This window comes from Lemur catta, chromosome 1 (assembly GCF_020740605.2).
Source record: "Lemur catta isolate mLemCat1 chromosome 1, mLemCat1.pri, whole genome shotgun sequence".
Taxonomy (NCBI): Eukaryota; Metazoa; Chordata; class Mammalia; order Primates; family Lemuridae; genus Lemur; species Lemur catta.
The window spans coordinates 100,603,427-100,616,413 of record NC_059128.1 but is presented as its reverse complement, the minus strand read 5'-3'; the positions used below and the strand labels follow the sequence as shown (position 1 = coordinate 100,616,413).

At 50.5% G+C, this 12,987-nt stretch overlaps 1 protein-coding gene and 1 pseudogene across 1 annotated transcript in view; one reads left to right on the top strand and one right to left on the bottom strand.

Annotated features, from left to right (window-relative positions):
• The window catches only part of THSD4 (thrombospondin type 1 domain containing 4), a 571,869-nt gene extending 571,373 nt beyond the window's left edge, over positions 1–496 (bottom strand). The window contains exon 1 of the mRNA XM_045530986.1: positions 469–496. The gene's annotated coding sequence lies outside the window, so the exon portion shown is untranslated. The remainder of the gene's footprint in view (positions 1–468) is intronic.
• A 7,055-nt stretch (positions 497–7,551) lies between these two features.
• LOC123634758 lies at positions 7,552–11,198 on the top strand (annotated as a pseudogene).
• Positions 11,199–12,987: the final 1,789 nt, after the last annotated feature.

Here is a 12,987-nt window from a genome sequence, read left to right as displayed (position 1 = left end):
TTTGTCACTGAGGCACTCTTCAACTGGCTTGTTAGTTGCCCCAGAACACTTGTTTTGGAGTTAGATGACTTGGAATTTAAACATCACTCTGACATCTACTTGCTGTGTGAGACTGTGCAAGTTCCTTAACCTCTCTGAGCCTCAGTTTTCTAGCTGTAGAATAGAAATAATAATGTCTAGCTCACACAGGTTGCTGAGAGAATTAAATAAATGAACACAGATAAATCCCAGTACCGGACAAGAAGTTCCATAAATGACAGCTCCTACTCCCTTAGCTGGTCAAAAGATCTTTTGACCTTCAAGAATGAAATCCTGGTCCTCATCTACAATATCACTAAAGGCAAGCAGGCCCTGGGTACTTGTCTGTTCTGGAAAAGAAACTAAATGGAGCTAAAGGCTATGATGTCACCACACACCCTGTAACGAGACTTCAAAACTCGGAGACACAGCTCTACCCCCAGGGCTCACCTTAAAACCAGCAATAATCTCTCCCACACAGTCCCCAAGGGGCCTCGTGTCCACTGTGGGTTTGCGCCTCCTGTCAACCATTAGGTAACTGTGACTATTATTAGCCCCCATCAAGGATGAGGCAACCGGAGGTCAGACAAAGCAGAAAAGGGGGCAGAGCCGGGACAGACTGTCTCCGAGGCTCTTGAGTTTGCTCTCAAAGCAGTGGCCTTCTCCACCCTTGGCCACTTCACTCGGGGCTGTCAGGTCACAGCAAAGCTAGCAACGAGCAGAGCCAGCACAGAATGGGCAGCATCATGGAACGACCTGTGGTCTGGCTGCCTAGCATGGAGGCAGGGGGCAAGAGGCAGGGGAATGTCATCAAAGGGGCAGCTGGAGACCAGAGAGCCAGCGGCAAAGGGAGGGACAAGCGGGACCAGAATTCGAGGCATGTGAGGGTCAGGGGTCAAACGAGTGAGCTCAATCAAAGAGTAAGTCGTCAATTCACCCACAGCGAGCCCTAGAGCCCTGGAGGAGAGGCTGCTTATATCCTTCCCAAAGGAGATATGTATGGTTTCAGGATTCAGCCAGACAGGCCGGGAAAAAGTGATCGCCAACATTCAAGTGGCAATTCTACATGCCTGAGATGGCTGAGGTCAAGGAACTTGTTCAGGGGCCCAAAGCTTGGTGACCCTGAGGCGTGGGCTCAGGGAGCTGGCTCCAGAGGGAGCGCTCTCACCCGAGGCACCACCACGCCCTGTTGCCCAACCCGCAAAAGGAGGGGGCTCCTTGTCCTTCAAATTACGAGCGGTAGTACTTTACAGGGGGAAAAGCAAGTTTGGCAAGCACAAATTCGTTACTTGCAGAAATGACCGGAAGGTTTCCAAGAAGGAAGCAAGTAGGGCGGCCTCCCAGCAGTCCATTTATCCATTTTCATAGGAAGTTAATCCTCTTCGCTCTCCTAACTGTGTCTCTAAGAGAAACGGTTAAGTCAAAGACATAGCTCATCACCTTCCTCCCCACGGTAGTCACATGGCTGCATCCCTGCCATAAATCAAAGGTGATGCTCCCCTTTCATCAGATGCCTGCAGATAATTCCCCTGCCATTTCCCTGCTGGGGCTCAGAGGGCTATGGCCTAAAGGGTTAACATCTCATTTCCTCTCATCTTTCAAGCCTTAATCCCTATCCTGAGCTGGGTGCATTCCAAGCCCACCTGGAGCAGGTCATGACGAGCTCCCAGCCCATGGCTGGCCCTTCATTTCCCCTGGCAGGAGATTAGATGGGGCACCCATTAATCACTCATTACTTTGGTCCTTGCTGCTGGCCAGGCCTCAGGCAGCCAGCCAAGAGGCCAGGAGGGTGGAGCAGGCCACGTGCTGCCCGGCCGGTTGTGGGCTGCTCAGTGCCACCCTTCTGGGACAAGACACAGCAGCACAAGCCTGGCTCAGCACCCTCGGATCATGCCCAGGAGGAGCAGGGCTACTGCCCAGGGTACCACCTAAGTGATCAGCTTTGGAAGGGCTCCGGGGAGAAGGCAATGTGTGCGGTACACTCAGCTGAAAGACTGGGTCAAAAGACAAAGGGATAAACAGAAAGAGACCACTTTCCCAGGACAATTAATCATCAATACACAAAACTACCTGCCTGCTTCTTAGGTTCTTCTTTGGGGAATCTAAAGGGAGGCTGGGGAAGGAGCGTGGAGAGAGGGAGCAGAGATGCCGGATGGGAGCATTATTACTGCACAGCTGGGGGTGTCCATTTGCAGGGTTTGAAGGCAAGGTTGCAATATTCAGCCCTTCAGACACAAAACCCCTGCGCTTGACGGGGCTGAGATTGTACACTTTTTTCCCATAACACATATATTGAGCACCAGTTGTCTCAAACACTGATCAGGCACAGAGTAGACAAGAGAAAGGGGATGAGAACTGACCCTTAGTCCCTACTATGTGCCTTTGGGCTTTGCCTAAGGCTCTGAATACTGGCGCACTGGTCCCCCCCATCAGCCCTCCGGCCTTTAGCTATCCCCTTGTTACACATGGGGAAACTGAGGCTGGGCATGAGACAGGGCAAAATAAAGGCCTGTTGAACGAAGGAGACCTGTCAATGGGTACACCCCACTCTGGGGAAGGAGGCTCGACTCACCAGGCCTGCAGTGAGGGAGCAGAGGGCATGGCAGGTTCAGTCCAATTTGGGGAGTCTCAGACCATTTCTCACCCTGGGCAACTTGGGGCTCCTGAACCAACCCACCCTGATCCTTCTCCCACAGCACTTGCCTAGGATCCAAAAGAAATTCACGTGAGTCCAGTTGGGGCTGGGCTAACATGCCTTCAGGTGGGCAGAGGGGGAGGTCTTCCTTTCAAGACTGAACTAAAGACCCTTTGACCAAAAGAGGGCTGTCCTCCTGGCCTTGGCCACAATTTTCCATTGCTCACTCCTTCGAGTCAAGGTCAGGGCCTCTGTTAAAAAGGAACGTGCTACCTGGGAAAAAGTGATGTATTAACTCACCACCTGTCACTAGAACCTCATTGTAAAGGCAGCCTAGGGCAATGGTCCTCAAACATGAGTGTGTAGAAGAATTACCTGCGGTAGCCTTAAAATGCCAATTCTCAAGGCCCTGCCTCCACCCTGGAATCTGTATATGTTTTTTTTTATCATATCCTAATTCTGATTCAGATGTTCCAAAGACAACCCTTTCAGGAAAAAATGACATAGTGGAAAGAGCACAAGACTTAGAGAGCCGCTGACCTCAGGCAGTAAAGCCTCAGCTTTCGTCCTGTACAATGCAGATGACGATGTCTCCAGCACAGGCTGCTGGGAGGATTAAGAGAACAACTGAAAGCCCAAGCACAGCACACACCAGTGCCCACCAAACATGGCCTGCATGAGGCTATCAGACCAGCCAGGCTCTGGGCACAGGAGAGGTCAGTTTTGACGGGTAGAAGGAGAAAAGGGCAAAACAGGCCCAGAAGATGAAGGTGGTTCCTGGCCTCAGCGTGCATGTCCCACAGAGGGGGAGCGAAAGCAGGCGTTCCAGAGAGGGGCAGCAGAGCAGCCTAAAGCCAGAGCCTCCCCTGACTCTCCCTGTCCCCAGCATCAGCCTCTGTCATGTGTTGGCTCCTGCCATGACATTTTTTCTTTTTCGAGACAAGGTCTTGCTCTGTCACCCAGGCTGAAGTGCAGGGGCGGGATCATAGCTCACTACAGCCTCAAACTCCTGAGCTCAAGCGAAGTGCTCCCCCTTCCTCAGCCTCCTGTGTAGCTAGGGCTACAGGTGCATCCCACCACACCTGGCTAATTTTCAAAATACGTCTAGAGACAGAATCTTGCTCTGTTGCCCAAGCTGGTCTCGAATTCCTGGCCTCGAGCGATCCTCCTGTCTCGGCCTCTTCCCAAAGTGCTAGGATTATAGGCATGAGCCACCGCCCCAGGCTGGCATAACATTTTTAATCCATTATTTTCCAAGAGAGGACATTTCAACAAATACACATGAAACCTTTATATCTGCACATAGGTAAATAAATATCACAATTCTGCATACACACAAAGAAAGAGAGAAAGTGGAGAGAAGAGAATAAAGAAGGGAAGAATGAGATGGAAGGTCAAACCCAGTCAAATGACGTGTTTCAAGTTTCCTGGGGCTATTAACATGCATGGGCAGTGTGATCCGTGACCTGGGAGGGGCCAAGGAGCCTGCTTGGGTGAAACTTCAAGGTGGTGGGGAGACAAGGCTTGCCCACTGCAACACATCCAGGCTGAATCTAAAGTCAGTGCAAAGAATGCAGGGAAGAGAGCGATGAGTGTGTGCAAGAGGGCTAGGGTACACTGCCTGGAAAAATTTAGGTTAGTAAAGGGGAAATCTGAATTTCTGAGCTAGGGGTAGAGGGAGGTTGGAGGACAGAAAAGACCATGATAGAGAGACTGGGTGAGTGTAGTGCAGGGTTTCAGGCAGGGAAAGAGCTGGGCTGCCCTTGGAGCAATAAAGTAGATGGGAATTAGGAACATTTTAAATGCGCAGCCGAAGACTGACCTTGATTCAACCATGTCCACACCAGCACTTTTCCATTTCTCAGTCTTTCCTCAAGTTCTTCCCTCTGCCTGGCATGCCCTCTCTCCCTCCAGCCGTTCAGCTCCTAGAACTCTTCCTCAGGCTTCAAAGCCCAGCGGGAACTGTCCTCCGCTCCTCCCATGCAGAATCAAGTTCTCCCTCATCTATGTCTCCTGGATGTTTTGCACATCCCCTTGTATTGTTGTGTGGTTATTTCTTTACTTCTCTTTCTCCCCTGGGGTGGCTGGAGGGTGGTGATACTGTCTTGTTCATTGTGTAAGCCTTAGCACTTAGTGACAGTCCCCTGGCACACAGCAGATGCTCAAAAATATCTGTTGGGGAAAAATTAAATAGAAGTGAATACTGGGGAGCCATTGTGATTTCTTGAGAGAAATGATGTGGTGAAATCAGAATTTTAGGAATATTAATCTGTCACCATGAAAGAAGATGGATTAAAGTGAAGAAAGCAACCCATGGCTGGGAGTCAAGAGAGGAGATTATTACTGTAATTTGGACATGGCTTAAGGTGGGGGCAGAGGGAATGGAGATGGAGAAAGAATTCCTCGAGATATCACAAAAGAATTTGGAAGGGATTTTGTCAGGCATGGGCTATAAATGTGGGGGACAGGCAGGGGAGTATTGGGGAAACTAAAACACGGTGAACCCCAGCACCTGGGATAAAAGCGGTGCCATGAAGGGAAATGTGGAGGGCGGGGAAGGAGAGGGCAACACAACACCAGCCTCTTTCTGGGGTAACTGAGTGCAGTCACAAGCATTTCTAGGCAAAAACAAAACCAAGCAAAACTCCAAGTCACAATCTCCAGTGCTGATCTTACTCCCAAACTCTGGGCTGTATTTTTCTTTCCCTAACAGCCAGTTAGAAACATTTCTTCACAGTGCAGAAGATTGCAAAGAAGATAATGTCATCTGGGTGCCCTGCCCAGTGTTGGGCATGGAGGTGACGTGGGTTCAACTGGCCAGCCTTCCAACAAGAAGCCTCCCAGCTGCTTATGCCAAAGGGGCTCCTGTATTCTGATCACCCAAACTCATTTCCCAGTTCAGGACCTCTGGGAAATCCCTGCTCCAACCCTGCAGAGGTTTATAGGAAAGCCCCAGGACTCCCATCTGCTTCCTCACATTAATTCAGGGCTAGGATTTTGTTTTCTAAAGGAATTCAACTATGGTGCCAACAAAAAGCTATAGGAATTGAGTAGTACTTTTTTAAATCACATTTTTAAAATGTTTGCTTGCTTGTATATTGAAACCCAATAAAGCCATATTAAGCCCAGTAACCCCATCACCTTCAACCATATCAATGAAGTAGAAGACATATATACACAGGTATAAAAGCTGTGTGATCCTTGAAAAATCTTTAGACTGTGCCTGGGTATCTTCAGCTGGGAAACAAATGAGAGTTGGACAAGATGATTCCTCAGACCTCTCTCGGGTCTCTGTTTCTCTTATTCCAAATTCCAACAGGTATCCAATGATTGATTCAGCTACCCACATACGAGACTTCAGATCAGCGCGGCGGGGTTCGCAAAAAAGTCAGGAAGAGACGCAAGAGTGCACTTTTAATAGGCTGTAGTGGAAGCTGGGAGGCACGGTGCGGGGTGTGGACTGCTTAAAAAACTCACTGGACCCACAAAATCCAGATGCTAAGAGGGCCTAAGAAGGCCCCGAAATCCCCTTCCCAAGTCCGGACTAAAGTTATTTCAAAGAAAAATAAAAATTAAATTCCAAATCTCTAAAGCTCTAAGGTGAGCGAGCCGTGCAACAGCGCATTCTGTAAGTGCGCCAAGGGCCGCAGGTACTTGAGCTGCGCTTGAGGAAGTTGGCGGAAACAACCCATCCACTCGGGCTCCCGGAGGCGCAGCGCCGCGGCGGCTCAGCCGAGACAGACACACGGATCCGAGGCCCCGGGCTGGGGCTCCGTGAGCGCTGACCGAGACCCGGCCAGCTCTCCGGCCGCAGGCAGCAGGGAGTGGAAGGCCGGGGTGGGGGGCGCAGGGTGGGGTGTGCGTTTGCCAGTCCCCTCCGACCCGACCCAGGGAGCGCGGGCCTCGCCCCGGGACGGCCGGCCGAGCTGGACCGTCCACAGAGTTTCGAAGTTGGGCGGCGGAGGGGCGAGTGCCGGCGCCAGGACAGAGCGAGGCTCCCGGGAAGGGAAGAGAAGGGGAGGAGGAGGCGCCGCCGTCGGCACGGACCAGGCGCGCGCGGGTCCCCAGAGCCCGGAGCGGGCGCAGCCCCGCGGCGCCCCGGACACACCCACTGCGCCCGGCCGCCCGCGCCAGCCCGCCCCGCCGGCCCGGGGGCCGCAGCCGGGGCCGCGGCAGGAGGGGTCGGGCCGCGCGGGCGGCGCGCACGGGCGCGGGGCGCGCGGCTCTGCTCACCTGGCGTCCGCGTCCCGCAGTGGCCGGCGGCCGCCTCGCCTGGCCTCGCCCCCGCGTGGTTCCCGGCGCCGGGCAGCCCCGAGCGCCGCCGCATGGACGGCCGCCGCCGCCGCCCGCGCCCGCCCTGCACGGGCTCCCGCTGCGCCCGGTTCCGCGTCGGCTGCGGCGCGCGGAGAGCTGTGGCTCCGGCTTAGCGAGCCGCAGCGCCGGGACCCGCGCGCCCTCGTCCCTCCGCCTCCCCCGCCCGGGCCTCCCGCTGTCATCCGGAGCCGCGCCCGCCGCCCCCTGGCGGCCGCCTCGGGAAGGGCGGGCCCCGTCCGCCCCCGCGACCCCAGGGGGATCCCCGACAACCCTGGCCGAGCCTGATCCCTGAGTACTGCGGATGTCACCCGGGAGACGGGAGGACGGTAGACGGAGGCCACGCGGCCGGGAGGGTGGCGGGAGTGGAAAGCAGAGTGGCCCAGCTGGCCCGACGTGTAAGGTGGGGAGAAAAAGGAAGAGGCTGTGAGACCCCAGCCTTAAATTCCGGGTTCATCCTGCTTATCCCGACGTTTGCCGCGAGCTGTTGGAGGAAGGGACCCCGGAGGGACACACGCATCCTCATGTTTCGGAACAGCCATTCTGGCTGCGACAGGGTGGGACTGAGGCTGAAGCGGGGAGCCGGCATGCAAAGTTTTGCTGCAAACCAGAGCAGAGCAGAGGATAGAGAAGGACCCCAGGTCACACACAAGCTCGCACACAAGGCAGGACTCAGTGGGCGCCTCCCGAGGGCGAGGGAAAAGGACAAGACCCTCCAAGTTCCACTGAGGGTGACACAGCGCGGGGAAGAGAGAAACGCGGTCCCTGACAGCCAGGGCAATTCAGCGATATTTCTTGTTTTATTCAGGGTAATACTTTCTCGGAAGAAAAAAAGCCTGCTGCAAAAAAAAAAAATACTCTGAATAATAATAATAATCAGACTCTCATCTGTATTTTCAACCCCTTCTTTTTACTAATTGGGAAATATTGTCCCAAAGAAGGCATGACCAAAGTCCCGCAGCTGGTGCATGGCAGGAAAATCACTAGAGCCCAGTTTCTTAACTCCTAATGCAGTGCTAGATTCTTTACATGCAGACTGAGGTGTTTAGAGTTGAGCAGGTAGGTGTGAAAAATGCCCCTCCTCTCTCAGAAGGGAGGCGGGGGTGTCCTTAAACATTTGAAGAGGCTGTCCAGATACGGGGGGAGTTTCTCTAAATATGAGTCAGCCTGTTTGATTATCACTGCCACAAAAGCCTGCCTGCAGGGATTTTTTTTGAAAGTGCAGGTGCACAGGTGGGACAATGAAGGTGGTGGCATAATGCAAACTCCTGGTCCCAGAGCCAAGGCTGCACAGGGAATGGGTGTGGTGTGCTTTGTGGGAGCAGAAAGGAGAATAACAGGGAAGATAGCCCCCAGAAAAAAAAAAAAAAAAAACTAACAAGAGGGAAAGTGGCAACCCAAGAGATTAGGCCAAAGAAAGAGAATCACCTTTGAGTGCCTAACTACTTGCCTGGAGCCTGGGCAGGGCCCGTTCTGACTGATTGAAGCTGGTTCAAATGGGATGAAATAATTCCATGCTTGATCAAACAGATTTTGATGGGAGGCACTTGGTGGCAATGGGACAGGACTAATTCTGAGTGTCACGAGTCCTGTGGGTCCAGATTAGGTAGATCTAACAGCTCTAGTAAATACCAGTTTAAACCATTTAAAACTGATAAAAAAAATCTCACAACATTGGAACATACTTAATGTCATGGAATTCTACACTTAAGAAAGGTTAAAATGGAAAATTTTTTGTTATGTATGTTTGACCACAATTTTTTTAAAAGGAAGAAAAGCTAATAAAACATGTTCAAACTGGATTGGTTTATTAATTCATCTGAGACATACATCGAGGGCTGAGTATGGTCTTGGTGCTAGGAGACAAAGATGAGAGGAAGAAAACGTTCCAGCCTCAAAGAAACTCAGACTAAGCTGAGAATGATGAGTATGGTCAGAAAACCATACTAGTAGGAGGTAGTGTAATCGGGGAATATGCAGAAGTATTTGAGGACTGGGAGGGGCGGTGGCTACCTCGAGACAGGAAAGCTGGGGTGTTCTGCTGAGCTGAATCTCAAAGGATGAAGGGAATGCATCAGAGAGGGCATGGCATGAATGGGGCTCGGGAGAAAACGATATGGGCTTTTGTTTTTTTTTTTTTTTTTTTTTTTTTCAGACTTACAGGCAAGTTGCAAAAATAGTACAAAGAATTCCCCTATATCCCCCACCCTCTTCCTCTAATGTTAACATCTTATATAACCAAAGTACAATTATTATTGGCCACACTTGATCCAACTGACCAGAGTGATTCTGGTCTGCTTCAAACTTGGTCAAATTATTTTGAGCATATTTTGCTTGTATGTCACAGAATGTTCTCTTTATTTAAAGTCAGTTTATACTCATTTTAATCAAAGAGATATTTACATTATGTATAAGCATCAGTGAGTATTAATTATGCTAAAATAGCAAGGTTTTCATCTTTCAGCCCTGTTACATTTCTACTTTTATGCAACATGTATGGATGCATGAATCAGATCGGCAGGATTTGCCCCTCGTGTATGAGGTAGGCTACTAACCCTCACTGAAGGAGAGGGCCAAGAGGGGTAGGTGCTTAAGATCAGTCAGAGGCCAACCCGCGGTCACCTGCCCTGGGTGCCTGTCTGACATGTTGATGATGTCTTCTCACACATCTCGGAGAGTGGGTCCCTCTCTTGCATATCTGCAGCGATGAGGTGCTCACTATCCCATGAAATAGCCCATACCAGTGTTAGAGGCTCTGTGTTAGAAAGCCTCTTTTAATTTCACACTGAAACTTTTTGCCCTATCACTACTGCCCATTGGCCCTAGAGGTGGCTCCTAAAATGACAGACAAAAAACATAACCCCTCTGTCATGTGTCAGCTCTGTGTATGTAGGACAGTTTTAGTTTACACCTATTGTCCCAGTAAAATTATTAATTATCATTAACAGTGCCCCCCTTTACTCTGTTGTCCCAGTTGGAGTGATAAATTTTATATATATATATACACACACACATATATATATATATGTCACCCTATAGAAGACTTTTACCGCCCCACCTTGCTAATTGGCTTTCTGCCTGGAGCCACATCCTCAGAGCATTCAGCTATTTCTCCTGTGGTTCCCCAGCCTGGAGCGCAGTGTCTGCACATGGTGAGGGCTCCCAAGTGTCTGAGGAATGAATGGCATACTGCTGGGAGCAACTTCCAGGAACTTCAAAGCATGTGGAACTGGAATAAGGCAAAATGTGAACCAATTGCAGGAAGGCAATGCGGGACAGCCTGACATTTGCGGGGGGGGGGAACTTATGAGTAACACGGCTCCCTCACTTGACTAACAAGCACTGAGATTGCCCGAGAGGGAAGAGATTATGCAGTGTTTTCCAAACTTATTTGACCATGAATCCTTTTACCAGCAGAACATTTCTTGGGGCTAGATTTCCAAAAATTGCACTTTGAAAAACACTGCTCTAAGCTCTTGACAAACACGAGTGTTTTCATCTTAACGGCATTTCAAGGGGTTGTGTCCCAGCAGGGAAGGAAACCACTATATTATTCCCGACTCAGCTAGCATTTGGAGGTGGGAGGAAAATAGACCTACAGTCAAACCCCTAATTTCAGGCTCCAGCGGAGGTACCAGGATCCATCACAATGCTTGTAAAATCGTTCCTTTCATTTTCTCGGTTGTAAACTTAATGTAGACTGTAAAGGCAAGGCAAGCTTGTGCCCAGTGAATAATAAGAAAATAAGGAAAGCATGGTAAACAAAACAAAACACTTTGAGAGCTGGGAAACCTGTGGTTTTAAGCTGTCTCTAAGTACCCCAGGGTAAAGTCACCCCCCCTGCTTGCCTCTTTAACCCTCCTCCTCCTCCAGGGTTCTGGGATGCTGACCCTCAGTCTGAGCTCCTGTGCCCCTGCAGCAGCCGCCCCCTGCTTGACCTGTAACCTGTCGGTAGGCAAGAGAGTAATCTGCAGCCACAAGCTCCGAGGACATAAGCAGAATGGTTTCTAGATGGAATGTCAAGGATTCCCTATAAGCATCCGAGAGCCTTCAGGCTGCACTTGGGGTTATCTAACTCTTTCCCTTTCTCGCTTCACTCTAGTTCTCATTCTCTTTCTCGTCCCGCAGCCCATCAGAGGAGATAGGGAAGTTCTTGTTACCTGGTACAATGCGACTTTTGGAATCCCAAATATTCAGATTATTTCCTACTTTCGTCTTTGCACGTGACAGTACTCACAGCCAAGAGGCATTGCCTGGATCTGAAGCCGCTTCTGTCCAGGAGCAGCAGCACTGAGCAAGGGAGAAGGCAGACAGCGTGGCCTCCGAGTCTCGGGCCCCCGTTCTCCTTCTGGTGAAGACTGAGGAGATGAAGATGATGGCTGTCGATGGAATAAGTCCATTGGCAAGTGCCTGCTCCTCTTAAATGTCAGTGATCATTCACTCGCCCACCCAACCTGTATTTATTGAAGCCACCGATGAATGATTGAATGATTGAAGGGTGGATGGGAGAAGTCACCCAAAGTCAAAGGAGAAAAGCATGGGAGAGACTGTTCCAGACAGAAGGACGTGTACTTCCCAAGGCCCAAATGGAGGCAGGGGACTCTCAAGGAGCAGACAAGGGCTGTTTGGCCAGGGCTCAGAATGGGGGGGGGGGTGGAGTGAGGGCGAGGGGCGAGAAAGGCAGAGAGAGAGAGAGAATGGGGGGTGGCCTGAGGTCTGATTGTGGAGAGCCTTCTAGACATGGTTCATTGTCATTTGACATCCACAAAGGCACAGGCCTGTCCCATCAGAACAGGCCTGTCCCATCAGAACAGGCCACAGGCTGGCGCAGGGTCCCGGATCCTGTCTGTGCTGGATGCTGGATGTGGGGGAGGTCCAGGGTTCCCAGAGTGGAAGAGGAAGACGGCAGCTTGGGTTAGTGGCTGTTGATCAACCGATACAGAAGTATGTCATTTTTTTGAACAATTGAGAAAGCTGTCCTGTGCAAATCCATTAAATGTCAGTGATGCTGATGGCCATTTTTTGAGTTGTGTCATTTTCAGATGAGCAAGAGGAAGGCTCTGAGAGGGTTTAAGCTGGGGCTGACATGACCAGATCTGTGTTTTTGCAAAAGGAGAAAGAAAAAAGAATCTCCTTTGTTATTAAAAAGAAAAAAGGTAATGCAAAAGCATGATTCCACAATTCTTGCGTAATGAAAAAAATAGATGCAAAATAAAACAAATCCATCATTCTAAAGGAATGCCCTGTGTTTGCCTTCCTCTGCTTCCTGGGAGACTCTCCTAATAAGGTCTTGTCCTTCACCCATCGTGCACGCTGCCGCCTGGTACCCTTTGTGACCAGTGCTACAAATCTCCAAGACAGCTGGCAGGGTCGGAGGTCTCAGCCTGGAAGCAGTTTCTCTGTTTGAGGCTAATCAGCTTACACTGTGTCTGAAATTGCTGTCACCTTGGCCTCATTGGCAATCTTCCCTCTTTAGCAAACTGGCTTTCTTGTTGAATAAGTTAATTTTTATAAAGTATCAGAGATACGGAATATCCAATGAACACTGGCCAGATATAGCTTGTGTATAAAACCAGGGCCCTACAGACACGAAGTCACATGGTCTCCAAGCTCATGGCTGTAGCTTGCTTCATTCCCTTCCTCTTGCCACTCTTCAGTACACAGAGCACCTACTGTTTGCTGCCAAGATTTTCATGGATCCTAGATTTCTTGTTTTCTTTTAAAGTTTCCTGTTTAACCACTGTCTCCGTGATGGTGGACATTTTTCCTCGTGAGAGACAGTTTGGGAAAGTAAAAGAAGGCGTTCAGTCCCCCAACCACTATACCAGCATCACCCTCTGGCCATGCCATTGTAGAAGTCACCAACCTCCAAACTGCAGTTGGCTCATCTATAAAATGAGAAGAACATAATTATACCTGTTGGAAGGCAGGGGGACAGGCTCACACTATCTCTTGAAGCCCCTTTCTGCTCTCAGATCTATGAATCTCTCAGAAACTCTGCAGCAGGAAAATCATGTGGCTCG